Source organism: Grammomys surdaster, unplaced genomic scaffold, assembly GCF_004785775.1.
Source record: "Grammomys surdaster isolate TR1022 unplaced genomic scaffold, NIH_TR_1.0 194, whole genome shotgun sequence".
Taxonomy (NCBI): Eukaryota; Metazoa; Chordata; class Mammalia; order Rodentia; family Muridae; genus Grammomys; species Grammomys surdaster.
This window is the reverse complement of record NW_021604639.1, coordinates 6899856-6912193: the sequence shown is the minus strand read 5'-3', so window position 1 is coordinate 6912193 and position 12338 is coordinate 6899856. Positions and strand designations below refer to the sequence as shown.

At 41.9% G+C, this 12338-nt stretch overlaps 1 long non-coding RNA gene across 1 annotated transcript; it reads left to right on the top strand.

Moving 5' to 3' along the window:
- The first annotated feature begins 2150 nt into the window (after positions 1-2150).
- LOC114623234 lies at positions 2151-3794 on the top strand. The gene is made up of 3 exons (XR_003711733.1): positions 2151-2303; positions 2927-3140; positions 3665-3794. It is a non-coding gene; the product is annotated as an uncharacterized LOC114623234 (long non-coding RNA).
- Positions 3795-12338: the final 8544 nt, after the last annotated feature.

Below are 12338 nucleotides of genomic sequence, written 5' to 3'. Positions count from 1 at the left end.
TGGGAGGCAGAGGCAGGTGGATTTCTGAGTTTGAGGCCAGCCTGATCTACAGAATGAGTTCTAGGACAGCCAGGGCTACACAGAGAAACCCTGTCTCGAAAAAACAAACAAACAAAAAAAAGTAGCAAGAAAGAACATAGCATGTTCTTTGTAAATTTTTAGGAAGTATGTAGTAGATATTCTAGCTATCTGGGACACTTACCCTGCCTTCTCTATAATTATCTCCTTTCCTCTTCTAGTATTTTCCATTTCCATTAGCATAACTGTCCCCCACCTGTTTCATTTCTAAGATATTTCATTCCAAAACTTTTTTTTACACAAAAATCTGTATCTGAAGTGTTTTTTTGCAACAGAAGGAAACTATTACAGAGGACCACAATAGGTAAAAATATAAAGAACATCCTTCAAGAAGGATGTCCAACCCTGACTGATACATCTGCAATGTAACAGATAACACCACTAAAGCTCATTGAACATTCTGAAGATTGTAAGTCAGAGGAACAGGGTGCCTGAGGCTAGTATCCCCTAGGCATGACAAGGGAAATGCATCCAGGAAATTTCAACAAGACCAGAATAACAACACTACCAGTGGATATCGTGGATGGGGGAAAATCCACAAGGTCTCACCTATAAATGAAGAGTTCTAAGTGATCAATGGCTTGAAAGAAAATGAATCAGTTCCTCCAAGGACAAACTCTTGAATAAGCTGTCCAATCTCAAGCTGTCAGTCCTGGATACATGTACAAATGAGTAAGGCTAAATAAACTTGGTTGTATAAACAAGTATGTATGTATATATGTATGTATGTATGCATGCATGCATGTATATATGTACACACACACTAATATATATGCCCATAATCATTCATAAAAGGTCATGAATTTGGGAGGGGGGAAAAGGAGGAAGTGGGAGTGATTTAGATGCAGTCTTCATGTATGAAGTTCTAAAATAAAATAAAACTGAAAATCTGGATCTGTCTTAGCTAGGGTTTTATTGCTGTGAACAAACACCATGACCAGGGCAACTCTTATAAGGACAACATTTAATTGGGCTGGCTTACAGTTCAGAGGTTCAGTCCATTATCATCAAGACAGGAACATGATGGCATCCAGGCAGGCATGGTGCAGGAGGAGCTGAGAGTTCTTCATCTTCATCTGACAGATGCTAGAAGAATACTGACTTCCAGGCAGGTAGGGTGAGGGTCTTAAAGCCCACACCTACAGAGACACACCTACTTCAACAAGGTCACACCTCTTAATAGTGCTTCTCCCTGGACCAGGCATATACAGACCATCACAGGATCTAAGCTGGGAAAGGAGTTAAAAAAAGATTAACAAACATATGAAAGTGTTTTACAATACACTTAACACAGGAAATATAAATTAAAACAAAAATAGATAGCACAGAGAAATTCAAACAGCAGAGGAATACAGTTAGGACCCTGTCATTAACAAAAGAAAAGTCTGCTGTGGCCTTCCTTTTTCAAAAGGATTTATTTATTTTTACTTTATGTGAATGAATGCTTTGCCTGCATATATGTATATGCATCACATGTGGTACTGCTGTCTAAGGCGGCTGGAAGGAGGATGTCAGACCCCTGAGACTGGAGGTGCAGAGTTGTGTGAGAGGCCGTGGAGGTGGTGGCACTCTTCAGGGGCAGCAAGTGCTCTTAACTGCTTAACCATCTCTCCAACCCCTGATGTGAAATTCTGAACAAACAGTATAGTGCTCAGGATAAGAATGGAGCTTCACCCTGGATGGGGATGAGTCAGGAGTACAAGATGGAGATTGACTTGCATTTAAGTAGAGTCACAAAGTCACAGAACCTCTCAAGAACAAAGGAATTCTGATTTCCAGTAACTCTCATCTCCACTTAGCAGGAGCTGTATAACCAGAGCTGAACCCACAAGACACATTTCTTTCTTCGGTGGAAGAAGAATCTATTCTTCTCTGGGCTGAGACAGCACATTATGACCCAACTACCATAGAACAATAGATTAAATCTGATTGCTTCTTTATATAGAAAGCTATTTGTCTTCCACTTTGCTGTGTTAAGCAAAGCATATAGGAGGCGGGGAGGGGGGATGTTGGGGTGGGGGAAGTAGAAAAAACAGAGTTCCGGTTTTACTTTCCGTTCCTTATCAAAGGAATCTCAGGTAGATTGTTTTGTTGTTTGAGTTTCATTTTCCTTATTTATGAAGCACTTTGGATTGCTGGTAAAATCTTCCATTGTTGGTAGAAACTGCAAATGACTTCTTGAGCAATATTAAGCTGGATCATCAGATTGAAGAGGCAGGGCCACCGTAAGTTTGTGTTCTGTTGTAACATTCTTCATACTCTGTGTGTTTTGGTTTTCAAGTCCTAAAACTCTCCATGAGGTCATGCTCATCCCCTGAACCTCTGGAAACAAAAAACAAAACAAAACAAAAAACTGTCTTTAACCATGATCTTAAACTCTGGGTCCAAGATCACTTATCTCCCTTAGTCAGCACAGAAATTCGTGCATCCATTCTGTGCCTTTGTTTGCTTTATTTTTGCTCTTAGAGTCCGAATCTTACTGTGTAGCCCCAGTGAGCCTTGAAGTCCCGCCCTTTAAGGGCCTACCTCACAGTTGCTGGGATTCTGGTCATGCGTGATTAGAGGCATGCAGCACCAAATCAGCGTCAGCGTTTGTTAAAGTGAATCCGAGCACCTCCCCCTTGTGCACACATCCCTTCCTTAGGTAGCCACAGGCTCACCACTCCCTATTACCTCACATCAGCCAGTTCCTACACTGGCATTTACTGCCCCGTCCTTAAAGGCATTTGTGTTTGAAATTCTTATCATTCAAGATAGAAAAATTAATTAACTTAATAATATAAAAATTTTAAATTAATATAGGAAATATCGTTTACTAACATACAATTAAGCCCCCGTTTCTATGTAGGGTTTCAAACCTGATCTTCAAAAGCAGCGGATTGTGCACATAGAGGGGATTATGTGGTTGCCTGGAAATCAGGAGCCAGAGTTTCCGTGGTCTCATCAGTCTGGTCAGTGTTTCGCCTGCAGCAGCTTTGATATTAGCAAAGCACAGATCCACTCAAACGCCTGCAACCAGAATGAACAAAACCAGAACCAAAATGGCCCAAAGTAAAAGTCAGGTATTATTTCATAATGTGTTTTAAGATGGAGGTTAGATATCTTATAGCATAAAACTTAACCAGTGTGGCCACTGTAAGGGTATGGTTTAGTGTTGTTTATCACACGTGTGACGTAGGGCATGAGTTGGCAGTATTACATGAAACCTTTGCTTCAGTTGTATGTCTGCCGGTTGTGTATCTGTGTGGAGTAGACTGTAATGTGATATATGTAGACACATACAATCTTGTCTTTCTTGTAAGTTTTTATTAGCATGTGTTAATTATACATAATAAGGAGTCCATTATGGCATTTTGATACATGTATATGATATCTTTTTGAGCATATTTACCACCTTCTTAGTCTCCCTTATCTCCCTCCTGATTCTTTTTAACCATTTCCCCTTCTATTTCCATGTCTTTTTATTTTAATGACCCCATGAATTTTGCTATAATCACTTACAGGAGTACAAGTTAGAGTTATTTAAGAGCCCATGGGCACCTTACGGGTGACTACATCACTGCAGAAAATTCTCTCCCTCTTCCAGCAATGCTTAAGTGCCTATGGAGCCTAAGAGTGAAGCCTCGTGAACCCGTCTCCTACATTACAGAATTCGGACAAGCCCAACCTCCAGGAGGGAGCCAGAGCTACTGGGAGTTTGAGAGTGCTACCGCCCCCCCACCCCACCCCGCCACATCAGGCCCAGAAGGCAGGGTTCCACGGGTCTCCCCCTCCCTCTGAATGTCACATCCTCTCTGTCCCTGTGCCTTGGACCCTGGAGGGTTTAATGCATGTTTACCTATGGCTGAGGATTCGACAATCACTTAAGATCATTTTTTGAAAGAAAAAAAAACATGAAAACTGCATTTAACAAATTTTTTCTCGGGGTTGGTGATTGAGCTCAGTGGTAGAGCACTTGCCTAGCAAGCACAAGCCCTAGGTTGGGTCCTCAGCTCTGAAAAAAATTTTTTTCCTTATATATATAATAACCCACAATTTAGTAACTATCTGACTAAAACTGGAGCATTGGTGTACTTTATCATGAAGACTCAAAACAGTTTTTAAAATAGGGGGACACTTCTAAAGAAAACAATAGATTTCTGACAAAATAAAAATTCTGAATCAAGACTGAGGGATGTGGCTTAGTTGGTAGAATGCTTTGTCTAGCATGCTTGAAGACCTGGGCTTGATCTCCAATACTATGTAAACTGGCACACACCTGAAGTGGAAACTTAAGGGTTCTTTAAAAGTCAGTTGTGTTGGATGGTGTTTTGCTGTGGCAAACACATGAAGGAATGTTTTCCTGAAGCAGACACAGGTGAAAGGATGGTCTGCTAAAGCAAGCACGTGCAAGGACATGAGATGAAGAATTCTTTGCTAATGACATGCATGTATTGGTCTGACTTACATGTATTGTTGAGCTCTATTTGTTCTCCATAGAGAAAAACGCACCAAAAACTTCTGGTGTTGTGCTGCAGTTTCTTCTATGGACTCAGGCTGATTGACAGAGTGATGTCAGCTGAGACAGACACACGTGCTAAGGCAAGACCCATGGAGGACACAGGATGTTTGGAGGGAGTATAAATAGGACTTGATGGACAATGATGGAGGATGAGCTTGGCTTGATGGTAGAGCCAGTTGTACAATGCTTGTTGGTCTCAAATCTTCACTGATCTTCAGTTTTCTGAGAGAGGCTCAGCTGAGAACTCCTGACATTCCTGCTGGTCCCCCCTGCTGCTAACTTGTGCCAAGGCTGAGGCCTGGCTGTCTCTACTAGATATTGCCACCACTGCTGATTCATGTTTGCTATCTCGACCCTACCAAACTGGGCTGCTGGTGTATCCATGAAGTGTTTGTCAGTGGATCGAGCTGCTACTGCTAACCTGTGAACTGAACTACTGATTTCCAAACAACACAGATGGGAGTTGCTCCAAAGAACCTTTCTAAACAGGTCCACTTCCCCAATATCCTTTCTTTCCCACTACCTCTGGTGGGTGGTGAGTTAAAGGGAAGTTAAAGCATTTAAGAACCATCATTAAAAGTAGACTTTAACACACCTGTAACCCTAGTACTCAGGAGGCAGAGGTAGGAGGATCAGAAGTTCAAGATCATCTTCTGCTAAACAGGGAGTTCGAGGTCCACCTAGGAACATGAAATCCTCCCACCCATCTGATTTTTGTATTTCTCTCCATTCCTGTTACATATTTGCTCATATAACCAGTGCATGGGAATTGTAAATAGTAAAAGTATAGCAGATCTAGAGAGGTGAGGAAGTCTGAAAGTGCGACCTTTGAAATTGAGAGTGAGGTGCTAGTGAGACGCTTGAGCAGGTAGAAACACTTGCTATCAAACCTGAAAACCTGAGTTAGGTCCCTGGAATCCTGAAAAATGTTAAAAATACAAGTAGCAGGTGAACTGGTTATTACATCGGAGGTTGACTTCTGACTTCCATGTCCATGTGCATCTGCACACACACACATGGACATGCATACACAAACAAATAAAACCTAAAAGAAAAAAACCTCAGAATTATGGAGCCTGCTGTTGCTTGGTTCTCCCTTCACAGACCTCCTGGGAATTACTTTTATCCTGTTTATGGAATGGGTACCTGTGTCCATTTTCTAAAGCAACAAAACACACAGTTATTTCTTAGGATGGTCTGCTGTGATATTATACTTCTCAGAGGTGACTGCATTTCTCACCCAAGGTGATGGATGGGAGGAACCTGGCACCATTTCTTGCTTCCACAGAGGCTCTGGGACAAATTCTAGTCCAGTGGAAGGGTGCTGAATTAAAAAAAAAAATTGTGACTACTTTGTCAGCTCTCCAGGAGTTTAAAGCTTTCCCAGGGGAATATACTTACATACATCTGATATGTAGTTTTAAATGACAAAAAAATTTCCTATGGTGTGATAGTTTGTATATGCTTGGCCCAGGGAGTGGCACTATTAGGAGGTGTGGCCTTGTTGGAGGAGATGTGTCACTGTGGGCATGGGCTTTAGACCCTCATCCTAGCTTCCTGGAAGCCAGTATTCTGCTAGCAGTCTTCAGATGAAGATGTAAAACTCTGGCTCCTCCTGCACCATGCCTGCCTAGATGCTTCCATGCTCCCATCTTGATGATAATGGACTGAACCTCTGAACTTGTGAGCCAGCCTCAATTAAATGCTGTCCTTGTAAGAGTTGCCTTGGTCATGGTGTCTGTTCACACCACTAAAACTCTAACTAAGACATATGGGTTCAGGCATTTTAACACTTGGTCCCCAGGTGATTTTGTGAGAAAGGTTATGGAACCTTTAGGAGATGTAGCCTTGATGGAGGAAGTACTTTATTGGGACAGAATTTGAGAGTTTATAGTCCCATTCTTTTTCCAGTTTGTTCTCTGTGTTTGTACTTAGGTTTGAAAAAGTGATCTCTTAGCTTCCTGTTCCACTCGTCAGCTGCCACACCTTCCTGCCATTATGGACTCTTTCTCTACGACAGCAAACCAAAGTAAACAAGTAAATCCTTTCTTCCATAGTTGCTTTTGGTTATCAAGCATTATCTGAGATAAAGAAGCCAACCAAACAAAAAAAACAACAAAAAAGTAGCAATCGGACAGGAGAAGTCAGGTTCTTTGCCTGAAGTATCCAATCCCAAACTAGGGATCCTTCCAAAATCTCTTGACTCTAATGGTACTAGTCAGGGTTCTCTAGAGGCACAGAACTTATGGATAGTCTCTATATAGTAAGGGAATTTGTTATGATGACTTACAGTCTGTAGTTCAACTCCCCAACAATGGTCAGCTGTGAATGGGAAGTCCAAGGATCTAGTAGTTGCTCAGTCCCACAAGGCTAGTAGATTCCAACAGATGTGCTGGCAAGTAAAGGCAAGCAAGAGAAGAGCAAATTCCAATGTCCTTATGTAGGTCTCCAGCAGAAGGTGTGTACCACCACACCTAGATCTGGGACTTGTTTTGACCCAGGGTGACCTTGAACTCAGAGATCTCCTTGCCTTAGTCTTCCAGGATTCATAGCCACTATGAAGATCCATATCAGAAACTTGTATCTCCCAGCCTCAAGATCTGAATCACAGGTGAGCCTTCCAATTCTGGATTGTAGTTCATTCTATATATAGTCAAGTTGACAACCAGGAATAGCCATTACACTTACCAACTCACTTTTTCTTTGTGAGGGCCTCAATAAGGCATGCAATCAAGATGGACATAGGTCTTCCCTTGGGCCTAATAACCATTTCATGCCTGGACATAGGTGAGTACTATGTAGGTTTTAGTATTTGAATCTGCAATGTCCTTCCAGGCTCATATTTTCAGTACCTGTTTCCCAGGTGCTGGTACTGTTTTGAAGTGGGTAGGGCTTTAAGGATTCAGGAATTAATTGGAGGAAGTATCCAGCTCTCTGCTTCTGTGAACAGCCTATATCCCAAATACCCACTGCCACATTGGTCCGTCCCACTATGCCATTACCATGATGGAGTGATATACACTAAAACCACAAGCCAAAATAACATTCTGCTCTCTTCAGTATCTCTGTCAGGTATTTTGGCTATGGTAATATAAAAGAAACTAAAAATTACTGAAAGTAAGCAGGTCAGATATTCTCTGGGGAAATCCACAAGAAGTACCATGGATTTGAGGTGCAGCCCCCACCAGCATAAGAGAAAATAGTGTCACATTCGTAGAAGTCACAGACCCAACCTCTGAAGTTTTGATAGGGCAGCTTAGCTCTTTCCTGTGGGCTTTCTGTAAATATATTATCCCCCATGTATTTCAAAGTGCACGACACAGAAAGGTTTCTTATTTTTATAGAGGAGCTGGGAAGATGGTTCAGTGGGTAAGAGTGTTTGGTAAGAAATCACTTGGTAAGAGGACTAGAATGCACATAAAAAGCTGAGTGTGACTGCAGGCACAGAGGTGCTCACCTGCTGTGGGAGGCAGAGACAGGAGGATTTCTGGGACTTGATGACTGCCAGGCCAGCTCCATGTTCAGTGAGAAACCCTCTCAGAGGAATAAAAAGGAGAGTGACAGAACAGTACCTTACTGGCCTCCACATGTACATGTGTGGGTGTATGTACCTGTACTTGCTCATACAGTACACTGCATTCACATAGACAAATATAGACATGCACACACACACACACACACACACACACACACACACACACACACAGAGAGAGATAGAGATAGAGATAGAGAGAGAGAGAGAGAGAGAGAGAGAGATTCTTGACATTTTTTTAGATATGGTCCCTCATTCCAAGATTCTATGACTATGCAAATCTTAAGTTCCCACTGCAGGCCCTCAGCCATAGGTTCCTTCATTTGCTGCTGCTTCCTCCCAGGTCATCCTATTGCTGTTGCCTGGACATCCTGGTTCTGTGCTTACCCATTAAGCTCCACTGTATGTCTCCACAGTGTCTTTAAGATGCAAGACTCAGAGGCTTTGCTGAGGCCCCTTTGTCCCTTTAGCGAGGGAGTGCGGGATATGCTAGGAAATGCACTCCTTCCTTTCTTTGACTGTGATATGAATATCAAATCCATGGAATACATATAGGAAATTAAAATCCCCCTTAGCATTATTATATTTTGGTTATCACAAAGAAATTAAACATGCAAAAAAGCAGGAAGAAGAGCTGTATTGTCCCCTTGTGTGTCAATCACATGCAGCTGCAGTGATGCGCAACACATCATCTTGCTGTGTTTTAGGCATGAATCCCACATGACTGAATTAGTCTCATGGGAGTACATGTCAGTAGGAAGCCATTATTGTGACTTGGTTCACTTGATACAGAAGGAGTAGACACATTTGTCAACTGCAAAATGTCCTTTCCCTTTGAACTTAATAAGCATTAAGTGTCATATATAACTTCTGCCTCAATAAACTTCCATTCACCTTAGCATTCATGGCTGTTGTAAATTCTATGATAGCGGCAGCACGGCTGATCTTTAAAAACAATTTCTTCTTTATTTATTAGCCAGTAGTCTACTATAAGAAAGAGCTTTCCCTTTTCTCTTATCATCTCTACTATTTTTAAACAAACCACACACACACACACACATACACACACACACACCCTAGTAACTGTGTGAACTCATGCATTCAAAAAATTTCAACATATTCTAATACATGACTGTCATTCATTTTGATATTTCCTCCTAATTTGACTTAGCCAGTTCTTTAGTGTGTTTCTATTCTGGTCCCTTTTATGGTAGAAGAAACTCTGCAGCAAGTCTTACAGAAGCTTCTTAAGGGTTCTTCCTTGCCTCTTAATAAAATCTTGACTCACCGAACAGGATTATCTTGTCTCTAGCTTCCCAACTGGTGCTCATTCTCTGAGGAAGGCTTGTGAGCAGCCCCTTTACCCTTCGTTACCTAACACTAGGTTACCTAGCACTCCTGTTTCCTTCCCGAGTTGGCTGGGATCCTCTTCCCAAAACTACTACGTTCTCTTTTCCTACCTCTTTGTAGGAAATATATTTCATTGTGATATCCTTGACTAACAGCAAAATCTACTCAAACCTGAGATCATTTGAGTGCTGTGATTATGGAATGGACTACCATGCCCAGATTCGAAATTAAAAGCCTTATGAGAACTCACTAGCTAGCAAGATAACTTCAAAATACAGCTTTAAAAAAAGAGAGCCTGAATAGAACTTCTCTGCATGGGTGGACAGTATTGCTTCTAGAAGACATGGGTTATAAAATGAGAATCTCATTACAAGGCATGGGATGCTTCCTTACAATTTATTGGTTAGTAAGGCCCCAGAGGTCTCCAAAGGAACATAGGTCACTGTCATTGTCCTTGGTCACCTAACATAAGGTAAGACCCTATTGCTGAGGACGTCACACACTTTGGCTGAAGGACAAAGAGAAATCAATGTTAAACCAACCTGAAAATGTCCTCTTTGTTGGCTAAAGTGCTATGTAGGCTCCTGGAAGAGGGAAGGCATCAAGGGTCTTACCTAGCCCTGGACCTTGCATACTACAATACTGACCTACCAAGCAAGATAAGCCCACTGGTATAATAGTGGCATAGCTATTAGGGGAGAACTAACAGCTTTCTGATTGGATTTGAGCCCTACTCTTGTGGTGAGAATATCATGCCTGTACTAAAATGCAGGGGAACCTTCCATGGCTGGGGGGGTGGGATCATAGGCTGTGGGCTAGAATCTGCCATTATTATTTTGCTACATGGCTATGCTGTCTAAATAAGTTCTAAATGTTTATGTTTATACTCACAGACCTGGGCTGTTCTCAACCTTAGTCAGAAAAGCTCCTTTTTTGCAGTGGGTTGCAGTCAATGGACAGATGTATGCATAGCTGCTTAAGTACTGAGGATAAGAGTCAGAGAACTTAGTTGTCCTAAAAGGGCACTCCCCCACCAAGGTTCAGAAAACATTGCAGGAGAGGAGGCAGAAAGAAGGTAAGAGCCAGAGGATGGGAAGAGTGCTATGAAATATTGCTTTCTGCATACGACATGGCTATGCACACTCATGAGCTCACAGCAGCTGTGGTCATCGGCATAAGACCTGCACAAGATTAAGCTAGCCAAAAATCTGTTATAGATGTAAAGTGATCTCAGGCCCCACCACTTACTGAGCAGCTACTGGTTTTGTTTGTTTGTTTTCGTTTGTTTGTTTTTTCGAGAATGTGATCAATGCCAAATTTCCTGTGCTCCAGTGGAAGACCCATGCACATAGGAACAGCACTAACTGTGGGGTATCAGCTGGCAAAAGCACCCATCAGTTCCTTGGCAGGTAGTTAGCATTTAACTGGAGGAGGGGGAGGGATTGTACAATTACACCAATGTGGGCCTGTGAGATAGTCTCCTGCCAAAGGCACATGCTGCTAATGAAGATGATCTCGGCTGAATCCCTGGGACCCAATATGATGAAAGGAACGAATTAATTCACACATGAGAATCAATTCCCTCTAACGTGTGTGTGTATGTGTGTGTGTGAAGAGTTCCCCTTTCCCTCATCATCATTATCTCTATTTTTGATACATATACACATACAGGAAAAAGAAAATAAAGTTAATGTTTAAAAGTTTAAAAAGGAGATAATAGTGAAGGGATGGGTCTTTTGTTTTAGTTACTTTTTGAAACAGTGTTTCATGCTGACTGCCTCCCCCCCCCCCCATGCTTTGATCTCATAGTAATTCTCCTGCTTCACCTCCTTGAGCTGCTCAAGGAGTGAGAGCCATCACATCTGTCTCTGATGGCAGAGTCTTTACTAGAGCTACAAAGTGCAGAGAGGACCTAGAAGGGAGACAGGACCTTAGGAGAAGACAAGCAAGAGTTGATCAGAAGTAGAGGATGGGCATATGAGGGAAACAGAATCATAGCTTTTAGGACTTAAGATGCTCTGGATCCTAGATTCTCATCTTCTCTCCCTCTCTATCTCCTTCCCCTCTCTTTTCCTCCCCTTCTCCCCTTCTCTCTCCATGCTAGGAATGGAAGACAGTGCCTTCCATATGTCAGGCAGACACCCTATCACTGAGCCACATCCCAGGTGATTTTTTAGGAAAAAACATATATTAAACACTGTCTTGGATTTCAGTAAAAATTGCATTGTGTAGAGTGTAAAGGCTGTGCTTTATTCTGGTGTGGATTGAGTAACTCATCTAATGTCTTAAGAATGCTTAGTACACTAATGTAATTGGAAAGTTAGGGTGTCTCAATCTACAGGGTAGGAAAGGTAAGGGACAGGCCTGTCCACTAGTTTGTGAAAGACCTTCTTTTTATGCAATAGCACTTAATGTTATCCTGTAGGAAAGACAAGGTCATGAAGATCTTTGTTGATGGAGAAGATATATTTTAAAGAAATATCTGTTGGTACTCTGGATTAAGTGTTGCATTGCTCTGACAACAAGTACCCTGAGGTGTAACAGCAGGCAGAACTACCAGGGAAGGGGAAGGTTTTAATGGTACTATTACTTTATTAGTACCTTTCCAGTACAAGATGAAATCTTTACTTGCAATTTATTATCTTTAGAAACACATCTATGAGTAGGGCAGCACATGGTGCCAAGCAGTACTTCCAACTCGGGAGGTGGGAGGCAAAAGAATTAATGTGAGCCAGCCTGTGTTAAAATAGTGAGAACTGGTCTTTGAAGAAGAAATACGTCTGTGAGAATGATTAACTAGGAAAGCCTAGTAAAGAGCAATAAAGTATCATATAGTGGGTAGGTGAGATGGCTCAGTTGGTAAAGGCCCTTGCTCTT